Source organism: Stigmatopora nigra, chromosome 8 (genome assembly GCF_051989575.1).
Source record: "Stigmatopora nigra isolate UIUO_SnigA chromosome 8, RoL_Snig_1.1, whole genome shotgun sequence".
Taxonomy (NCBI): Eukaryota; Metazoa; Chordata; class Actinopteri; order Syngnathiformes; family Syngnathidae; genus Stigmatopora; species Stigmatopora nigra.
This window is the reverse complement of record NC_135515.1, coordinates 7,458,163-7,480,692: the sequence shown is the minus strand read 5'-3', so window position 1 is coordinate 7,480,692 and position 22,530 is coordinate 7,458,163. Positions and strand designations below refer to the sequence as shown.

At 38.3% G+C, this 22,530-nt stretch overlaps 2 protein-coding genes across 4 annotated transcripts in view; one reads left to right on the top strand and one right to left on the bottom strand.

The window, feature by feature from the left end:
- dph1 (diphthamide biosynthesis 1) overlaps positions 1 to 22,530 on the top strand; it is a 123,830-nt gene that overhangs the window by 34,934 nt on the left and 66,366 nt on the right. For all 3 annotated transcript variants that reach the window (XM_077722278.1, XM_077722277.1, XM_077722275.1), the window contains exon 3: positions 9,193 to 9,315. The gene's annotated coding sequence lies outside the window, so the exon portion shown is untranslated. The remainder of the gene's footprint in view (positions 1 to 9,192; positions 9,316 to 22,530) is intronic.
- rtn4rl1b (reticulon 4 receptor-like 1b) overlaps positions 1 to 22,530 on the bottom strand; it is an 81,581-nt gene that overhangs the window by 24,208 nt on the left and 34,843 nt on the right. The gene's annotated exons all lie outside the window — the stretch shown is intronic.

Here is a 22,530-nt window from a genome sequence, read left to right as displayed (position 1 = left end):
CTAATTATACCAAAAAAAATCCTCTTATTCTCTATAAGTGTAATGCTTAAGGTCAAAATCAAATAGATGCTCTTTCCATGTGAACAAAAAAATCATGTACTCTTTATAGAGTGTTTGTGTTTTACACGGACTGTAAAAGGTCATGATCGTGATCACGAATGCCTGCAGGGCCTGTGTGGACTGTCTCAGTCAAAGTACTTCATGAGTGGTCCCTGGTGAACAAGCATGCCAGACGCCGACGAATTTGCCTCCAATGTTAAGTGCACCGGCTCATTACAATCTCATTTAGAAAGAAATCAGCGGGAATTATCATGGGATAACAGTAAGATTATCTCATAAAAAAAGTAGCATGAAAATGTAAGCTTGGCTTTTTGGGAGAAAACAACTGATCGTCTACAGTTTAAATTAATTAAAGTTGGTGTTTGAAGAACGATTCATCTGAGGTAATTAGTAACATTAAATTTAGATTGCATCATTATTTGATAACTAGGGTTTTCACTCTCTCAGATTGGTCCATAAATTAGTTGACTTTTTAAAAATTGATTTTCCTACAGTTTTTTAGAATCTTTTTACCTCTCTTTTGCCCTTGTTATTGTTACACTCAAAAAGCTTGCTCGTACACAGTTTTCATTCCTCGAGGGACTTAACCTACTAAATCTATACATCAGTGCCACTGGTTTCATATTTTCACATCACCAGTTTTCTGTTCTGCTACAGATTTTAGATGTATTCAATTTACACAATGTGATATTACGACATAAGTTATGTACATAATTATCTCTGCAAAAATTTGTGGTTAGTCATGTTTATCACCTTCACGAATTCCGCTGGGCCTTGTTTTTTTGTGCTCATACCTTCTGTTTAACACTTCTTGTGGGAAGGGGATTTTCCCACCTTGGCAACACCTCAATAAACATGACAGTCTCATTCACAGATACTACGCAGGCAATTCAGATGAGACATATAAGGCTTAATAAAATTTCAGTATGTGTAAAATTCTGTACTATATTAAAATATGAAACCTCTCCTGAGTATAAGGCACAGTCCCAGCTAAACTATACAAAAACTGTCAATGTATAGTCTCAAAAATTCGGTAACCACTGCAGCTCTACTAAGAGCTAACAACTCAATTATTCATAGTTTTGGTTTCATCAGTTTTTGACCCCTTGTGCTAGTTCTGTGTGGAGTTCATAAGTTGGGGGGAAAAAAACGTTGGTATGCAAACCACGAGTGACAAAAGACAGAGGTGAGTACTGTAAGTAGAGTAGAAGGAGATGGGGGGAATTCATGGGATCTGATTAAGATAGAGCATCAGCATTCAGAAGCTGGTCTCACATCACCTGCAAAAGACGGGACATTGAAAGCAAGATAAAGACTATCCATGAACACCGCATGACCTTAGTTCTTTCTCTTAGACAATTCTGCCTTACTGCTCTCAAACTCAATCTTGTTCCATGCTAACTGAGCTGCGGGTTAATAAGCCAGCGGGAGAAAGGAAGAAAAAGATGGTGTTGGAAAAAGCAGCCTCGGTTTAACATCTTTTTCTGGGGCATGGCTAAGCTTTATTGGATTCCAACGCCAGCCTCTTGGTTGTGTTACCCCTTAAGTCGGGAAGAATTTTCTCATAACCTTTGGCATATGCGCAATGTCAAACGTAATCACCCTCCCGTTTGGAATTCTTCTGTATATAATACTTGAATGAATGCTAAGACCTGAGATATGACTGTTCTTTTCGTCATAAGTGGACAACGGCCCTGGAAAAAAAAGCTCCATGTCCTTAATGCTGATTAAGACTGTTTTTAGTCCTAGTAACATAACAAGCCCTCAAATTTACAAACAAAAGCCAGCAAGTGGTAAATTAATGAGAATTTGTGGCATATGATCTGGCTTTCAAGATTTAGTTGCTTGCTTTGTGTCATTAGGATTTCATGGTCACCTGATTTTGTAAAGCTTTTTAACTTGGGTTAATTCATCGGCTTCTCGCCATCACCTGTGCCATGTCCAGGTTAATGAATTCATTTTCGTATGTCTTGATTTACCTTTTTGTTTCTTATAATGAATCACTTGATGTTTGTACTTTTGGTTACATGCCACTGGGTCAGTACCTAAACAATTTTATTTAGAAAAAAAGTTTCAGCAATATTTATGAAAATATATTTAATCAAAACAAACCAATCACCATCCTGCTTGAAACCCTTTCCAAATTGGTATTAGACTTCCTATTTGTAACATTCTGTTCCACAACAATGTTACCTCCACAACACTACAAAATAATGTTTAATAGCTGTTTTAATGCAGCAGACCCTTTCATCAGTTGTTGGGGGTTGTCGTTTATCCACACTCTTTTAATGTGGCAATATTTAATTTCCAACTGTTGAATTTGACCTCAAAACAAGAGACTTTGAAATCAGCACTAATGCAAATAAAGCTGGGTCTCCTTTGAGTCAAATTAATGAGCAGAAATGATTTGTGTGCATTCACAAAAACCATGTTAAGCCAATTGGGCGGAACTCGCTTGAATCCTGTTTCCCTGTTGCCTTCTCTCTCCTTTAAGCCAAACGTGTCTATAAATAATAATTGACCACAAGAAGGGTTGCCAACAAAATGTATTAAGTATTCAGTCCACTTCTGTCTAAAGCAATTGACGCAAAGATGCCTTGTGGAATTCAGTATTCTCTCTTGTTTGCTCACCAACCTTATTAAACAGTAATGCAGAAAAAAATGGTGATTAGTGTTGGTTAAAGCAAGAAATACCAAGTCTGGCCAACATCCAAGCACCATTTTGTCTCTTTGCTACTTAGGAATCAGGCAATGCAGTTTGTCTATTGAGTGGAGACCTTTATTTATACTGAACACAGTCCCCCTCTGGTAAATTGTCTTTTCCTCCCTCATTCAAAGAAAATGCATGCTACATTAATTGATGATTTCTTTTCTGTTAATTTGACTTTGGGTTCTGACATTGACTGGTGACCATCCTCTTGCATCAGCTGGATAAGCTCCAGCAATGCTGCTGAGGACAAGCGCTATAGAAAAATGAATAGTTGTACGCTGTGGCCTGTGAGTACAGCTGTAAGAATTGTCTCTTTATGTGACATATCCGCTGCAGGCTGAAATCCAAGCCTAATCTTATCAGTGCATGAAAAGCAGAGCGGCCCTGCCTGTCGCTGTATCTGTTTGACTGGCTTTGAGAGTGAGATTTTTCCTCATTCAAGTGCCTCCTAAAATCTCTGCTACACGCCTGAAAGAGAGAGAGAAAGTGAGCGAGAAAGAGAGAGAGAGAGAGAGAGAGAGAGAGATTCCAAATGAAAGAGAAGGTACAGATGCTTTCCAGCGATGTAATCTTAGTTTAAGTCTTGCCTGTGAGTAACATTGAAGTGGCGTACCGACAATTTGAGCGAATGCCCCAAAAGAGAAGACCCAATTATCAGTCAATTCCAAATATTAGCCTGAGCTAAAATGTGTTACATAACTGATTATTTAAAAAGAATATTAGTTATGTTTGCCAGATGACCACTACCTGGCTTAACTGGTGTGTGTATGTAACATAACATTATTTTCTCCTTTTTTCTTTAGATGCATACATTTATTTATACTAGGTTTTGTTTGTCCTTTAAAAGCAATTGAGGTCTAGGAAATCTTCCATTTGCATTATTAAATACTACTTTGAGCGACCATATTTCACATCAAGGTCATTCATACTTGTTGTTTTCTATTTATGAAATTGTTTACACGTAACCTGAGACTTGTCATTTGGGCAGAGTGGGGTTCATTAGTGATAAGGAAAAAGATATCAAATACTGTGAGTTAAGAAATGCGCTCTTTCCCTCGGATCAGCACTATAAACATCCATCAATTTATCTGTCTACATCTTGTGTGTGTAAGATATAGTGGTTTCTCATTGATATGCTGCATGAAAGAGGTGTGTTGACTTTCAAAACAGCAAAGTAAAGAACTTCCACTTCTCCCGTGGCACAGCAAAAGATAAAGCAGGGAGTTCGGTTTGCATTTTTAAAATGTTTAGATTTGAGTTTGCCTCTGCAGTGAAAGACTATGATGTGTGTAAAGGACCAGACTTGTTAACATTTTGCTACAAATTAGTAAACCATTTAAATTGATGAATTAATTCACCTGCAAAATCTGACCTTTTCAATGAAACAGCACTGAAGAAAACCTATCAAACTGTGTACCCTGAATAATCAGAAAAGATGATAGTTTTTTTCTTTTTGCATGCACTAATGAAGATTTATGATCAGCATTGTCATATCTGGCAGTTTACATATCACAACTAGCAGCCTACGGCTGGTGGGAGATGGGGGGTATGGTTCTAACAGCTTGGAATGTCTCCTGTGGGTACCTTGAGCTTCCATTAGTATGCATGTGCAATATTAATATGCAGACACGTGTGTATGTGTGTGTGTGTGTAGATTAATTTCAAGCATGGGGTCATCTCTGTCAGCAAACGTGATTACAAGGCACATATTTTAAATTGAAGGAAATCCTAATTAATAATGAACGCTTATATATATATTTTTACAAATATAATTTCTTATTTATATAATTGTTGAGGCTTAAAAATTGGCTTAAATGTAACAGATTATCGTGTAATATTTGTAAACAGAGCATTTCTAGAGTAGGTCTCACTTTAATACAAAATAGTATTTATCATTTACTGGTTAGATTGATTTTTGCATGAATTGGCTGGCATTATTGCTTACATTTAGCAACAATGAGGCGAAGTTCTTCGTCTTTATTCAAGACCGAACACCACATTGTTTTTAATGTGTGCTTTTCAAAAACTTTGCCGCTTGGGAGAATCAATCATGCGTAGTGCATTCGCCCAGGTTAACTTTAATCAGCACCGTCTCATCACCATTCATAAACCACCTTACAATGACCTGAAATCTTTTGAAACAGTCCACTGTGAAAAGTAGCATGGACAGATTCATCATAGCAATCATTAAATCTGCACCCTCACCTTTCCGAGGCGATTACTTTACCTTTTTCTGCTTTTGGTTATTATTTGACAGTATTTTAGGTCATTCATTAAGACCATAATGTGGATATCATATTTTGGGACATGCATGCTGCAATATTACCATTTGGGTGTGACCTATTTGATCTAAAATGTGGATGTCAAGTCTCAGTATGATCATATCAAGTTAAAAAAAACTGGTTAATCATCTTTTTAACATGGTTTTAATGCACAAATTCTATTATAGATAAATTAAATGTTATTTCAAATGAACCACAACAGTGTGTGGCTCCTGGCCAGTTTGCCTCTAATGTGAAGCTCTATGGTGCCGGTGCAAGGTCACATTAGTTTAGTATATATCAGCAATATCTGCACTCTATCACACCAGTCCAGCCCACCCCTCTGATGGTATGTCGAGATGACATCTCTTGTGGCTCTCCAGCATTTTTTTTCCTGCCGTTGCAGCAGGAAGCGAGTTGGAGAAGGGCTATGAATAATTATGTCTACGTGACAAAAGTTGCAGCCTGATTTTTAAAGTGCGTTTTTAGTGCATCCATCACCTGTCAAGACGTCAGTCTCCCCCCCCCCCCCCCCCCCATCCTCTCCCTTGCCATGTCTAGGCAGGCGGACCACCAATCCATGGATCACCCGCGGTGACACGTGCTTCACAGCTTGGTGCCGCTGACAATCGCAACGTGAGCAAAAGATTGCGGCGCCTGATAGAGCTGACATGAATCACAACTTTTGGAATGAACACCTTATAGTTTAAGGTGTTCCTAAAGTTGGGATTCTTGTCAGCACTGTCAGCCGCCACAATCTTTTGAATTGATGCTTAAACCATTTGCACACTGGCAATTGGAGACCACTGAACAATTCAGTCATTCCAAACATCCACTTGCAAGTTACCGATGATCTAAATGCCTTTTTAGGTACTATTTTCCTTATTTTATCAATACAAATTAAGCTTTTACAGATTGATATCTCATTGGTCACCATTGATGGCAATAGACGTTCAATATATATATTTTTAACATATTTTTGTCTTTATACAACGATAACCACGGCAATCATTCGGACACTTCCACAAACTCATACCTATCTTCGATATAACGACATCTATACTGCAGCCTGTTTTTGTGACTTTAAAATAAAACCACATCTCGGCACTTCAGATCCGCACCCTCTGGCGTATTGCAACAACATAATGAGGCCTTTTCCAAGTGGTGTTAATAGCCGGAGTGACAAAAAAGGAACCATTTGTAAAAGCAAAGTAAAAGGAACTCTTTAGAGACCAAGATACATTTCCATTTATTGTCAGGAACCCTATCCTTTGGGGCAATAGGTTTGTAACTTAGTGGCTTTAGGACAAGCAGGCACCTAAAAAAGATAAACGAATGTGGTCAGTTAATACAGTACAATTGCCAGAGCTTCTCTGGCATAGATGTAGATCTCATTAGATGGTGAACCAAATGAACTGACTGCTGACAGAATGAATGTACTGTATGACATCCCTGTAGGGGCTTGATCTCGAATCAGAGCGCTCGGAGAAGAACAAGAAATGCATTCCAAGGAGAGAAAAAGGGCAACCGAAGGGCAGTAACATGCCAAGATGTGAAGATGACACATGAATTAGTGATATTGTTGACAGATGCATATATACAATACACACAAAACCACTTTCGCACAACCATGTGTTATAAAATGCCCCACACCAGCTTAAGTTTAGTTTCAGGAGGATGGAATGCAATTAAAACTAGAAACAAGGATGTAATCTTTAATTTTTTATCTTTGTCGTGTGGTTAGGAAAATATTTAGTGTGTGTGAGGAGCAAACACATGTTTTTGTGTGTGCCGGCTGGGGGAAGATGATCTTTCAAATGTTTCCAATGAAGCATATACTAAAGGAACATGTCAATATGTTTGGATTTCCCTTAGGCAGAGTGGATAAGAACATGCCTAAAGGTAGAAAACCTTACTTGTAAAGAAATAGCACATGGTTGGATGCATGGCTGCAAGTGGAATCTTGTTACCATTGAAATATTTAGGATGGGAGAGAAGAAAAGCAAAAGAGGGAAAAAAACAATTGTAATCCTCCAATATGAAAGAAAAAATCTAAATAAGCGATGTTTTAATCGTCAGAAACTCACTTGGTATTTTTGCTTGGATTGGTACAATACAAGAGAAATATTCCTTATTCATTTAGTATTTGTTTTAATGAAGTCTGGCAAGAATGGGTGAACTTTCTCCGAAACTACGTGAACACACTGATCTCTACTCTGTTATTTTTAGTCCGGTCCTCAAAGCAGCACCGGCAGTTGCATAAGCGTGTCTTTGAAAGAAAGAACAGAAAACTGCCTGATTCAGATCAAATTTCCTGCTGAATGTTCTTTGATCGCAAAAGTCATTATTAATAATTGTTGGAACGCTCAGGTCTCGCAGACAAGCTTTGCCTAGAGCAGTGCTACAAGCAGAGCTGCAGCTATGTCACCCTATTCCACCCTGAGCTGATAACCAATAAAGTCCCAGCTAAGTGAAACCCCAGTTCTCGCCGGAAAAGAAGTCACATGGCACAAGATTAAGAAATGACCAGATTGTAGGGTTTTGACTTTCTTTCTCCATAAGCTTTACAAGAAGATACAAACGCCTTCTCGACCTTGCCTGAAGAGCAAGTGCTGGCGAGCGCTGTAATCATGCTCACATTCTCAAATGATCAGGCTAGGTTAAAGAATCATGTGCCTTTTTTTGCTCAGAACCTATTGGCCTGTCTCTTGGCCATCTTCTCCCTCAGGTAACCATGCTATGCAGCAATATATGAAGAACCCCATATTTAATCATTCACTGCCAGCCCTTCTCAGATCAAATAGATTGGATTTCTATCATCCCCAAGGACAGTAAATGATGTAAAAGATCAAGATGTTAAGATAGACACAAATATTCATACTTTAATTCAGAATTTTACTCAAACACTGCCAGAAGAGACACCCAATGGTGCACTGGTTCTTCTGCCTGACTTCAAAGTGGGCGGTCTGGGTTCAATTCCCTCTCGGTGGAAGTGTGATTGTGAGCGAGCTGTTTCATTTTGCCCTGTGATTGGCTGGAAACTAATTTGAGGTGCTATCCTTGTTCGGCTGGGAATTTTTCTAGCATCCCTTGCAACCTTTGTGAGGATAAGCCAAGCTTGGGCAAACTGGTCCTCGAGGGGCGCCGTGGGTGCAGGTTTTTGTTCCAACTGATACAGCACAGAGAGTTTAACCAATGAGATCCACTGATTGCACTTGTAGGACACCAGATTGGTGAAAACGTGCCGTCTCTATATGTTAGAATGAAAACCCGCAACCACCCTTTGTGGAATAATCTGCTCACCCCTGGGATAAGCAGTACGGAAGATGAATTAATGAACTCTACCAGAAGTGCTATATAACAGATTAGAAGCTACTTTAACATGAGTAAATTCAAAAGAAAATGTACAAAATGTTGTTGGCGTCTAAAGATTGCTGCTATTCCACTTTATGATGATGAAAATCCAGGTTTTATGGTTCCTTTTACAAGCAAGAGAACAATTTGCTGTTGCAGCAGTTTGTTGTAACTTGCATACAAGAACAGAAATACACAAATAATGACAGCTATTACTGTGTGAGGTGTCATATTATTCCTCTGCAAGATTATACACAAAAATAATCAGGATCTTTGGCCTTACATGTGCGACTTCCTCAAAACACAGACAATTCGCTTTGTTTTCCCAGCATGGTGGTACTTTGTTCCTGCTACTATTTTGTATTGTCTCTTAACAAGAGCATGAAACATGAGTATCCTTTTGTTTATGGTGAGCTATTGTCACAATTACATTGCTTCAATGTAATTATGAAATGCTTGATAGACAGAAACAAAACAAATGGGAGTTTGCATGTTCTCCCTGGGCTTGCATGAGTTTTCTTTGGGTACTCCAACATTCCAAAAACAGGCTGCCGAGAGCATGTTGAGGTTTATGAGGAGCAGTATGTAAAAACTGTGTTTTTGATAAAACCTCACCACAAATGTGTGTAGCTTTGTAAGTAAAGTCTTTTGTAAAGTGAGCCCATTGCGCCCCTCAACAGCAGGTTTGTGCTGTTTTACACGTGCAAATGTTGACTTTTACTACTCCTCTGTGGGTGGAAAAGTTTGGCTAATTGAATTCATCGGCTTGAAATAACCCCCTCTGTGTTGTCTGCATTTGTTTTCCAGTTTGCCTTCATTGAGGCAAATATTCAGACTGCTTGTGCAAAATGGCAACACATTCTATCAACCAGTGGTGTCGCCTCCGGCTCCGACAATTCTCCAATCAAGTTGTCGCAAATGCTGCCAACGGTGAGTTGCATCCAAACTAAATTAAAACGCAAAGGAATGACGATGAGGGGACACATAATTGAGTTAAATGTGAGATGCGCACCCTGACACAAAGCAATATTTAGCGTATAAATAACTGTCACCATTTTCAGATTCTTAGTTTGAAACGCAGCTCAGGAGGTTTTTTTTTTGTTGGGTTTGTCAGGATAATCAATCAAAATTCCTATTCCTAAAACAGATGAGATCAATGCTTTTTTTCAGCAGGCATTTTAGTTTTGCTCCTAGTTTGAGTCCATAAGCCAAAAATGTTGATTCGTCTTAGGCTACACTGCAGGTCGATTTGACATGTAAGTAGTTTTATGCATTCCAATTCCACCCACCAAAACCGACCTGTGCACATTTGCATGTGGATCAAAATTGGACATCTATCTGACACTTCTGCAGTTGAACACATATTTGTCCTTGAGCCTTGACCCAACACCCTGAATCCTTTCCCAGCCAATCACAGCTGTATCTGCAGTCAATACTAATCTTATGCACACACATAGACATGTGCGATATGCAATTAATGTCATGTGAATCATCAGACATTATTGGCATCAGTAAAACTCCAGTCTGATCAAGTTAATAAAAAATAAGGATCCGTTTGTCTCTGATACCATTGGATTAAAATGTATTGCAAAATGGCTAAAACCCCCAAATCTGAAAATGTTCAATACGGCTTTTCACAACCAGTGCAGCTTTTAGCTGGCAGGAGATGAGCGTTTATAGATTTGCATGCGTCTCCTCTCCTGAACTGGTACAATAATGCGAGGCATGAAATGGCCTTGCTGGTCGATATCAATGAGCTGTCTTGGGTGATAATGGCTTACAGTGGGAACGTTTCAATTTGAGGGCTTCCTCCATGGATAAATAGAGTTTCTTTGGCATCTCTAATGAAATAAATAGAATCAGAAGTCCACGATTTCGATGCATAAGCTAACTGCTCCTATTTATTGGTTGATGTCAGGTAGTGTTCTTTCATGGACCGAGCTGCATTATGAATGGCCTACATTCAACAACGGTGTTCTTAAATCCTACTTTTACGCTTTTATAAGACAGCTGTGGCATTCACGTTATTCCGCTGGGGATTTGAGGACTCTACAAACAGCAGTGCAGTCAAGCGTTCTCTCCGCATTCACATTGGAAGGTTTTAACGTTTGAACTGAAAGGCGGAAAATCTGTGTCAATTTGAGGGAAAGAAAATAGCGTTTTGTCAACTTTACGGCAAAGCGCTGAAAAGGGGTCTTAATGTGGAGGGTTTTGTAATAATCCAGTGTTTATAATGGTCAGAAAAGAGGCATGTGGAGGGATTCAAACATCTGCCGTTGCGATATCTGCAGTGCTGACAATGACATTTGTGAAAGTGTTGCCACAGTAACGTTGAAAAGAGAGCTTATTCACTGATTATTGGATTATTCACGATTAAAAAAGGCAATTGTCTTTTCCAAAACATTTCTTAAAGGTGATAGAATTAGATTCAGCTTGCACCTCAAATGTTCTTTTCCCGGAAAATTTAACGTTATATTTTCCAGTTTCATCTAATATTTGCTAGTTTATCTTCTTTTTAATCAAGAAAGGGATTGTTTATATTTATTTATTTGATATTTATATTTAATTAATGATCAGATGCTGAGGTGGATGTTAGAAACATTATATCTCATTATGTCTGTTAGTTGTTTTGTATACATACAAAAAAACATAACAGACAATAATTAGCTATAAGATATAAAAAAATAAATACATATCCATCTCCATAGAATATTGTTTCCCTTTGGTTGAAATGTGGTTTTGACTTGAGCGTTTTTCCTATTCATTTGACACAGTCATTGAATTTTGATTGTCCTCTAAGTGAAAAATACAAAATATGGTGTGTATGGAGTGTAGATTCTTCGCAAACATTCAATTTTTTGAAAAGAACTGTGCTAGACGATGGGTCGCCTGGGCCTTAGGTATTGATTGATATACACTATTGGGTGCACTTATATACGGGATACTAGGTAGACTCATGAACCTGTCTTCCTCTGCACAAGACAGACTATTTGTTTTGGGAAATTATGACTTGCCCTCCCAATTCTTTCCACCGTTACTCCCATCTGTAAAAAAAAAGGCTTTCATGTCATTATCTGTGATGGCTCGTGTCAAGCTTCCCAGCCAAAGTAGCACTTTTTTTTTGTGAAGTGAGAAGCTCAAGGAATGAGCCAATCACATGTTTGCAGATGCTTATATGAGCCCATGAGAAGGCGAATATCTGCAGGATGGTAACAAGAGATGAAGAACTCTATTACGGATAGGAACCCGGCCTCTCTAAAAGTTTAAAGCGATGCAAAAATGGCGAGGCATTAGGGCACCATGACCGCTGTGGTTTATTTTCACGACCTCAGGCGACAGTCCATCCTCATTCACGTCTGTGATAAAAACTTTAACTATGTGGTGAGTGGAGCTCAATTTGTTTTAGATTAGAATTATAGACTGCGGCAATGAAAGCCAGAGTCTTGTTCAGCACTTCATTACTTGCAAGTAATATAAACCTGAAGGTAAATAGGTTTTTATTTCATAGGCACAGCACAATGGCAATTGTAATTAAGGAAGCAATGCGGCAAAAACTATGACATTTTATTGAATTCTATTTGAAAAGCTAATTTACTTTTACAATAGAAAATATGACCTTCGTATAAAAATGTTTAGGGAAGGCTGACATGGATTGAAGGCATTATTATTCATTTCAATCAGAAGATTTTTGGGGAGATACAATATTTTAGGTTTCTTCTCAGTATTGTTGAAAAGAAAGAAAACTCACCATTGAATGAATTTACTGCATAATGATAGAATTTGGAGATTTTTACTTCAAATTCGCATTTGTTTACCTTCTTTAAAGTTTTAATAACTGTTTTTCTTAGTAATTTGGGATCTTTTGAGGATAGGGCATACATAAATTGGCTGATGTTAAGTATGCCATCTCCTCTTATGGATCTGTTCCTAGTTGGTCTCTGCATGCAAATAGCTTTCCTTCCATGGGCCTAATTAACATATTTTTATTGAATGATGACTTTTGGATGGATGTCCACTACTTTCACAGTAATGAGCCATTGTTATAATTAGGTTAATGAACATTTCATACTGTTAGTTTGTCCAAAATGTGCACTTGACACACACGTGGCTAATCCTCTTGCTGCATTTAAGCGATAAGTTGAATGAATGATGAAGCATTCAGAGAGTGTTGATTTAGGATGTATTCAAGCTACTCAAGTCCAAAGTTCAGTTTCTATTTAATCCAGAATTTTCCTTTTCACAATACCATTTTTTGCAAGTACACAGTAAATTAATTGAGCCAGTGATATCTTTGAAATAGATGTTACCACTGTACCTGATGGGGGTGAAAAGAGTCATATTAGCCTTTTTTTTTCTTTTTGTGATGGATCACAGCCCCAAAATGTCCCACCAATGTTCCCCCCACCTCATTTTCCATCTGTCTATGATACGTGCACATCTTTCACATTTCAACCCTCCGAAAGTCTGCTTCTCCTCGTCCTGATGGAGAGACGGGAAGAAAGGGTAAGTCGACCCTTTTGGGTAGTGAAGCGATTAACGTTTGAAAGATCCAATCCCTTGCATCACACCTCACAAAACCTACTTCGTGGGAACCCTCTGCTCCCCGTTTCCATAACTTTCTTGATCCTTTTATTCTGTTATCACATTGACGTATTCAATCCTTCCACAATATGAGATTTAATGCACGTGTGGCAGCAACCTGGAATAGACTTTTTTTTTAATTCTCACCTACAGTTAATTTATATATACAGTACTGTGTCCACAGTTCATACCAATTGACTATGGGCAAGAAACAGGCACACCAAAAACTGAGAGGGTACCATTCAAATTTACATTCAGCCCTAGAGGGGATATTAACCCACCACCCCTTTTCAAAGGTCATGCTCTTCTCTATATACCTATATATTTTAAAAAAAGGGACCTTTGTCCCCACCGTTGTTAATCATTGCTGTGACCTTTAAACAGTAGATCTGTAAAAAAAAAAACTGGAAAGCAATAATGTGGAAAAAGTCATGACATATGTGGTGACTCCTATTTTACCTGAATTAGAATGTAGATAATACAGCCACATAGTATATAGGGTATTTACATATGTGCAACAACATTTATCTCCAATATATTTAGACGGTTCTCAATTTTTGGGGAGAAATGTCGCTATTCTAAATTCTCTTTGTCACCACTCTAAAATGGACTGTAATCTCTAAGACATTGTTTTGTTAAAGAGGTCATATCCATGTTAGCATCCTGCTTCCACCCACAATCTTATCTGTCTAAAGGGCTGAGTTGACTGCCCCTCACAGCAGAAGTAGAGTCCAGAGCTTAAGTGGCAGAAGACTAATCCTTCTTGTCCTAGTCCAGTCCAGTAAACATCACTCCTGCACTACCAAGCTGATATGTACAGGCTGCATGCACCGTGGGCATGGGAGTTTGTGTATGTGTGTGTGTGTGTACACTAGTGATAGGGGTGGGGGATTTATTGTTGATTTTCTCCCATCAAAAAGTGGATTGAGGGTTATTTTTGAGGCACTCTCACATGTCAGTGGTCACTGGGAGAATGCAGAAAAGAGGGAAGAATGTGTGTGTTTAATGACTATTAAAAAAATGTTAAAAAGATGTCATCATATGTATCTGCGAGATGGAAGGGTGAGCGTAATTGTGCTGCAATTCAAACCACCTCAGGAAAAGAGAGATGGCATTCTAAGTAAATGCCATAAAATATTTTTTTCTCATTTGATTCTAGCAGGCATTTAATGTTTTTTTTCTTCTTGTTGAGGGTCATCCTCATTCAATTTCTTCTGAAGGGTAATAATTATTTCTGAATTAAAATTGGAATGAAGCCACTGGTTTACCACACAATTGGAATTAGATTGTGGACAACTAGTAGAAGGCATGGTGCAGCATATAATCGTTGTCCCCATTATTAATCATATTTTCACACGATCTCAGCAATTCTGCCTTTGCAATCATATTATGGTGATGATTCCATTTATGACTGACACTGGCATTCATGTTCCTCAGTGTGTTAATACGATTTCACAAAAAATATGATTTATTAGTTAATTTCCTTATATTTGGCTTCAAACTAGCAACCCAGCTACCCATTTAACTAGCTTCAGGAGATATCCTCCCAAGCAGTTTCCCCTCAAACTGTCCAACTGCCTTTTTTCACCTGTCAAAACCGTCAAGTGCATTGGACTGACAGTCTCTTAGGGCCTGAAGAGGGAGGCAAACATGAGCTACATTCTCTAGAGAAAATAATACATCCCATGCGTAGTAGTCGTGGATGTACAACTTGGTAGAGGTGCAGTTGAGGTGCCTTCACATAGCAGTCATTGAATCAGTCTTGTGCTCATCCATCATAACCTGGTTTGTGGATGCTGCAAAATAGGACAAAATCCAACTGCAATGGAGAATTGGGACTGCCAAGAAACTCAGCGGTACCTGGCCCTTTCCACCAACTCACTCTGGAGGCCAGGCATGCTGCAAGACCTAAAAGTAGGGCAGGAAAAATTCTCTTGGACTTCCTATATGTCCTGGCCACTTTCATTCTCTTCCATGCTATCAACTATCCTCACCAAACCCAGTTGGCATTCTGGAAAATTCTTCCTTCTGGCCATTAACTTTCTGTATAGTTTACTCTTAATTCTATAGTGGCATGTTTTGCAAATTTTGCACAACTTTGTTTCGACAATACTGCCATTTTTATTGTCCTAGCCTCTTTATTCATAGGACATTTGTATTAAGTTAGCCGTATAGAGTATTTTGAAGATGTAATACTACTCCATTTAGACATCACACACTCCTCACACAAGGTTATTTCTATTCTCTCTTAGTTCTCTCTATTTGTTACTTGCAAACCCATCCCTACAACATGATACACATACATAAATAATATTATTTTCAATGGCCGCATTCATTTCCAATGGAGGGAAAACATGACCGCATATTGCATTTTCTAGTCTTTTAAAGGAATTCAAGAACCAAGTCTTTAGTGACTAAGTGTACAATGTGTGCTGCTAACCAGTGGGCGTATCAGTTTAAATAGTTTAAAATAGGTACAGAGGTTTGCAGCTTTATTGGATGCTGTTTTCTACATTAAAATTAACAGAGCATTCTAGACTCCCACACTCTTTACACAGCACAGATCATTTCCCGTGTCAACAATTCACTGCCTATTTAGCCCCTGAAAATAAGAATTAGATATTGTCGAATCAGATTTCTGCAAGGATCCTCACACATTCCCATATAATGACCTTTTTGTGCTTGAATTAAGGTTAATCAAAGTTTAAACCTGTTAACTTCGCTCTAGGAGACACTTGGGAGAAACCGTATTAAAGTTGGAATAATGATGTAAGACAGTGCAGTAAGAGGATGAGAGGAAAGACAATGAATTGGATCAGAAATTGGGACATGGAATAGCCGCATTAGAAAAAAAAACACAGGTGAGATGTGCCATGCTTCTAGAAGAAAAATATTGCTGGGAATATGTCCTTATACTTTTGTTAATGCAGCTTACATGTGTTGAGTCAGGTGTCTGGATAGTCAATTGGCAGTTCCTGCACTTTTCAGGACCTCTTCACTCTATCTGCTCATCCATATTTTAGGACTGAGAAGGGGGGCTCTGGCATTCCGTTGCCGGACCAGTGCGAACATTGCGACTCACTTTGACATTCTGTCTAGCTTATCGACGGGTGCCATTTTGGCACCAAACAAGACCCAGACGTTGCTGCAAGATGTAGATGTGAAGAGCTAAGATGACTTAGCGAACATGAGTGTGCTAGAGTGGCTTTGGTGCGGCTTCAGCCTCATAGTGAACACACACAGCACTTTGATCAAGTCATATTTGTCTCAACGTAGAGTGTTTGATGAGATGTCTCCATGGCTTTAATTCCAAGCCATTTCCCCAAATTTTCCAATCCCGACTTGCATGTTTGAGTCGTTTAAGGAGCATGCAAGAAGAGGCATGGCCACCCAGAACCAGGTATGTAGGAACTGGTATGTCAGTTTTGATTGGTCAAAGAGATCTGATGTGGGAATATGGAGAATCCTCAGTTTATTAAGGCCTATCAGGCAGATGATTCATGGTTTTGTTGATGTCCATGAAGCTGAATGTCTGATAACGTACATAGTTTGAGCTGAGTGAGCCACAAAATGGGCTTGAACAAGGCAAAACAGAGTTTAAGCAATCCCTCCCCTGAGAAGTTGAAGCCATTTATAAACTCATTTAAGAGTGGCTGACTTTGGCAGCTTTGCAAGTCATTAATGCTGCTGTAGGCCATCTTGTCATCGCTCCTTAGATAATTGACCGTGTATCAAGCAGACAAGGTTAAATCACTAAATGCTATTGACGGTGATGGACGTCCAACCTACCTTCACTGGGCACCTGATAAAATCAGTAACACTGAAACATGATCATGCACTGCCAGTCCTTTCATTAAAATCGGATTTGGCATGTAGTATTGGCATCGGTGACAGTGAATAAGTATTTTTTTTTTCAATTCCAACCAATCCATTGAATGCTGCTCTGATAGACCAATTGGAGTGAGAGGGGTGCGTGAAAACAAAGACTACTTTTAGAAACACTATCAATGTAAATAATTGGTGCTTCTCTTCCGTTCAGCTCATTTAAAACCAACTTGTTTGTCCTTAAGTTAAACTGGCATTTAAAGGGGTGTTGGAAGTAGACTACAATCATGTGATCATCAAGAAACGTGCCTGCCACAAACTGTAATTAAGAGAGCAGTAGTGCTGCCTCCTGTTTTACAGCGCTTTTGTTTTTTCATCATTAATGGAACATTTCCAGGATTATGAGTGCAAATATTACAGAAGGTCAATCACAACATGGATTTGAATGCGTTGGGAAAATATTCCTTTTAACAAGGATTTGTTTCTTTATGACTACCTCACTATTTTGACTCTTGCAAAACTCGAATTAATGAAATCTAGCAAGCAGGAGCCGAAGCAGGATGGATAATGAGATAGCGCTTTAAAGAAATGACAGTCAAGGTTGATTCTAACTATGATGAATTATCAGGAGAAAACCATTTAAAAAAAAAAAAAAACTTGGCAAAGAAGAAAGTCACTAATGGTGTGTGGCGATATCAATTAAAGGCTTCAAGTTTATATGAAAGCATGCAGGAAGGTGTGTCACAGCAGGGAAGGATCAAAAAGTGATTTAAAAAATGATGAGATCACATTTTCAATTTTTGCATTGCACTAAAAGATGAAGGTGATCTATCTAAAGTTGACTTCATGCACCCCCACCCTTCAAAATTTAAACTAGTTCTGTTCCCACCTGCCGTATCAAAAGGTGGCGGCACGCTTTGATCAAAAAAGGATAAAGAGATGCACAATTTTAACATAGCAGTAAACTCATAACATTACTCACATTCAAGCCATTACTGAGTGAATGTGGATCATAATTCTTCACCACTTATTTATTTTGCTTTCATAGCGTTTTATGATGATTGCCTGTCAAAACCCTTGATGCCCACCAATGGAAAAATGAGTGAAACATAATCACTCAACGCCAGACATCCAGGCTGATATGGATTTATTTTCTAAAACGGTCAATGGCATGGAATAAATTAAGGTTTACAGTCTTTTATTTGTGGTTTTCTTTCAAGTAGATGATGAATCAAGTTAAAATAGTTGAAGTACATGATAAAATAATAGTAAATATAAAAACGTAATCATTAAATACATACAATAATAATGAGCGACAACCGCATTGAAGCGGGGGATAGGCTCTGGTACCGCCCATGACCCTAGTGAGGATAAAGTGCTTTAGAAAATGAGATGAGATTACACGCAGATGAAGCTTTCCTAGGATAATTGATATAGTACATGTATACCACAAGAAAAAAATAGCCGTTATGAGCTTTTCTAACATTCTATTTTTCATGGAGCAGTAAAGATGGAACCCTACAAATTAATTCTACCTAGCAACAAGTGCATAGAAAAATTAATTTCCCTAACGTAGCTCTTGCCAAAGTTTAGGTACCACAGCTGCAGTTTGTGTCTGTTATTGTGAATGCCAGCCTTTATTCCCATAATCGCTTTATCGCTTTTTGCAGTGTTGATTTACCGAATTAATTCTCACACGACGGCGTGTGGCGGCAGACGTCTGTCCGTCTTTGAGGGCGGGTGTATGTATTGGTGTACTCTTATATGCTAGCCTGTCTCATGGTTTGTATTATAAATTAGCGCCACACCTCGGGGCACCTGGATTATTTACAGTATTGTCCTGCTTTGCTAGGCGGGTTGGCAAAGCAGCTCTGCATCGCATGATAACGCAGGTGTGTGCAAACATGGATTGTGCGTTTGCATGTTTTTCCCTGCTTTTGCAACAAAAAAAAACTCAATAAATAACAATATGGATACATCTAACAGATCTCACAAGGGAGATAAAGTTTTCAATTCTGATAGTTGGCACACCAGTGCATAATGCATTGTGACAGTCTTGGCATTGGACTTAAACCTCAAGCCAATTTAGAGTGTTCACCCAGCCTGCTAAGTATATTTTTGGAATGTGGGTGGAAACCGGAGTACCTGGAGAAAATCCACACAAGCTCGGAGAGAAATTGCACACGCAACACATATTTATAATATATTTATCTATAAAATTAGGTATAAATAATACCTGGCGTCCACGTATGGATTTCACATAGGCCACAGTTTACCAAAAAGATGATGTTAATCTTTTTGTTAATGAGAAAAAGAGTAACTTTCTTTTAAAAAGGTAAATGCATCATTTAGATTAGTTGAATTTTTACTAATTTTGAAAGGGTTTGTTCCATTTACTTCATGGTAGCCAGACCCGTCAGCAACATCTCCAGACTGTGCATCCCAGTGGACCACATTATTAATGTGCTGAGATTTGGGTTAACAATTATTTTATGTCCTCTAGAAATAGGAGAAAAGTTTCCCCATTTCTAGAGCCTTTTTGCATTCTGCCCGTTTCATCTCATGATCTGGGTTCAGTATGACCGGAATATAAATGGTGTGCTTTAAGGAGAGTTTTCAGTGCCCTCAGCCCTGATGGAACCACTTCCAGGGGTAAACTTAACCCCCATTGGCTGCTATTGATGGCGAAAGACGTAGTATTCATTTTAGGATAACTAAAACAAATGATGGTTGTCAGCCCCTCTTAGTTCAAATGGATCAGTTGTCTACCACCGTTAATGGAATTGATACACAATCACTCACTGCCTTTGTACGATTATCTATATCTGGTCACATGATCATACCTCTGCCAAGGTGGAGGTTATGTATTCGGCTCCGTGTATTTGTGTAGAAAAGAGAATAAAGAATTCAGAGATTATTATGATAGTAATAGGAAAGTAAGTAAATTTGGGGGCATGAGGTCAAATGTCACAAGTCAGGAATATAATTTTGGGATAACTTGATAAAGTGGCAGGGTGGCTTATATGATGTTTGCTATAAAAATTTAATTGATACCAAAGATGAGTGGCTCGGTAGATGAATGAATGAATGATTGATTAAAAAAAATGTCTATGCTGTGCGGCTTTGTTTCATACTCAAAGATAGCACCTGCTGGCAGTTTCCCTTGAGTTGAAAAAATTATGCAGGAACATTTCATCGAAGAAAATGGTTGGATTGTTGGTGCAATGTTTAAAACTAAATGAACACTTTAACCATTTATAGGGTACATCCGCCATAAGAAATTGGCATACGTGGAGATTTTGGAGCACATTTAAAAGGAAATGAGCTACAATTCCACTGAATGGTGTTGCAATATAATTAATATGGAATCTTTAAAATATAGATTTTTGATCGCCGAGAACAAAAGAGCACAGCAAGTCCTATTTTCATTTTGCAGTCCAGAGAAGTCAAGGCTGCTGCAGCATAGGGAGAAATAGCACAATGATATGACATGATTGATGATTTGAATGAAGCCTAGACGAGGAGAAGGCCAATTTTCTGCAGGTTAATTTAAGCAGAGAATGTCAATGGCGGCGTGACGCGATGAGATGATCAACAGAGTAGAAAAGTGAAAACAAAAAGTCCTGAAAAGTTGGAAAAAAGAAGCACACTATGTAATTTCAAGACTCCAGATTTAACTTCCACCAGTGCCTCTTTGCTAATCTTTGGGTTGAATGGGACCAATCTTGGATTTAAATTAATTACCAGTTTGTTAATTGATCTAAAATACACCAGCACAACCGCACCTCCTCTTTGTTTAATGGCGCAATTACTTTAATATAATACAAAGCAGGAGAAGAATAGACATTCTTGTTTGGAGGATTATCTGCCTGCAGTTGAATGAATACAAGTCTTCAGTTGGGTGTCATTTAGAGCCGCAAATGGGTTGAATTGGAATGTAATGTAGGCCTCATGGAGTGACAATTCAAGTGTCAAGTGCGCCCTGTTCACAACCATAAAGGAGAATATTACAGTGCTCCTGTTTGAAGCCTTTCAACAATTGTGGAGACACGCTAAAAAGTGAGGCTACTAAATTAAACAAGGCCCCATATAACTTAGCTTTTACGATTTGGAACAGCTCAAACTATGAGCCATTGACTGCAACAGATGATTGGTTGCTGTCTATCACTGTCAATGGGTCTATCTATGTCAATTGGGTCAATATGATATTATTTGTAAATGTGATTATATTCATACAAGTTATAATATTGACACCCTTGAGAGTTAGTATTGTTTTATTATTTGGTCAAATGAGAATGCAAATTTTACCAGAGCTATAGAAATATTTTTCTGAAAACACATTTCTTAGCTGTTTATATTAAGAAGTTGAAGACCCATGAATACTAGGCAACTTTCCACAAGATCGACAAGTTGGGCTCCAAAGGCAAAATACAAGTCTAATATGTCTGGTTTAAAAAACAAACAAAAGGAAAGTTTAGGTTTATTCACTACTCCTTTTTGAGGAAACTTGTGAACTCCACTCGTGTATTGTTAACAAAACAAAACAAAAATATTTGAAATCCACATCTGCAGAAAAATAAGAGGGTATTAAGTATGAAATCAGAGCAGTTCAACTCTTGGTTAATTACTCTTCTCGTATTAATATGACAGGCGAGCTTGCCATTTAGTGCCAGGGAAGCTTTCATCAAATATTTAACATCGTTTTGAACTGTCATTGCGTGATCAAGTGAGACAGACGGACCTTACTTAGAAAGTCAGGTCATCCATCAACAAGCAGACTGACATCTGTCCCAAAGCGCTTGGTTAAAAATAAGCAACATTGAGCTCCCTGTCCAATCATGTACAGTACATGACAACACATTGATGACATATTATTAATGACCTTCATACTGATTAATGGGAATTAATTCCCCTTGGTCATATTGTACTATTAGGCTTGTAAAATGTTAAATAGGCACATTTTTGACAACATCTGGTAGAAGGACGCTTGACTTCATGAAAATGATCTGGGAAAAGGACACTGAGTTGTAAAAATGCATCTCCAGTTCATCAATAGTTTTAATTACATACTCTAACAGTCATCCCAAAGAGATTAGTAGTGTTATTGGTGATTGGACAGCAACATTTATCGGCTATGGTGATCTTATAAGAAGTGACGCAGGAAAATGTGCAGTTTTCTGCTTCATCAATGAATTTGGGAGGCTGTAATAAGAATGATTATTTGGTCAATAACAGGTTTCTGCTCCACTTATTGCAGGTTTTGTGTTTTGAAACAGTTGGTAGAAGGATGTTATTTGGCCTAGTGTTTTGTCAGATTTTGTATAGAAGCAAAAAGAAATAACAGTGTGAGGTCAGTGCAAATAAAAATATAAACAAATCAACGGGAAGCATTCGAGTGGTGGAATGAAAGACTACAATTGTTTCCTGCTGCACAACAACTTTCAACTGGATAAGCAGATTCTAGGAAGTGAATGATTTGTCTGGTCTGTGAAACACATTCACTGCAAGGCCCAAAATTGCAACAAAACAACAAAACAAAAAACAAAACAAATGTTCCACCATTTCCAATATCCATGGTGCCTTAAAGCATCATTGAGGAATGCTATCTTCCCACCCACATCTAATTTATTTGTATTTTTAGTTTAATTTACCTGGACAATGCAGCTCTAGCAGAGACAACATTTTGGTGTATGCTGATTTAATTGGCACATTTAAAGGAAATAACAGGAGCGCCTTTGA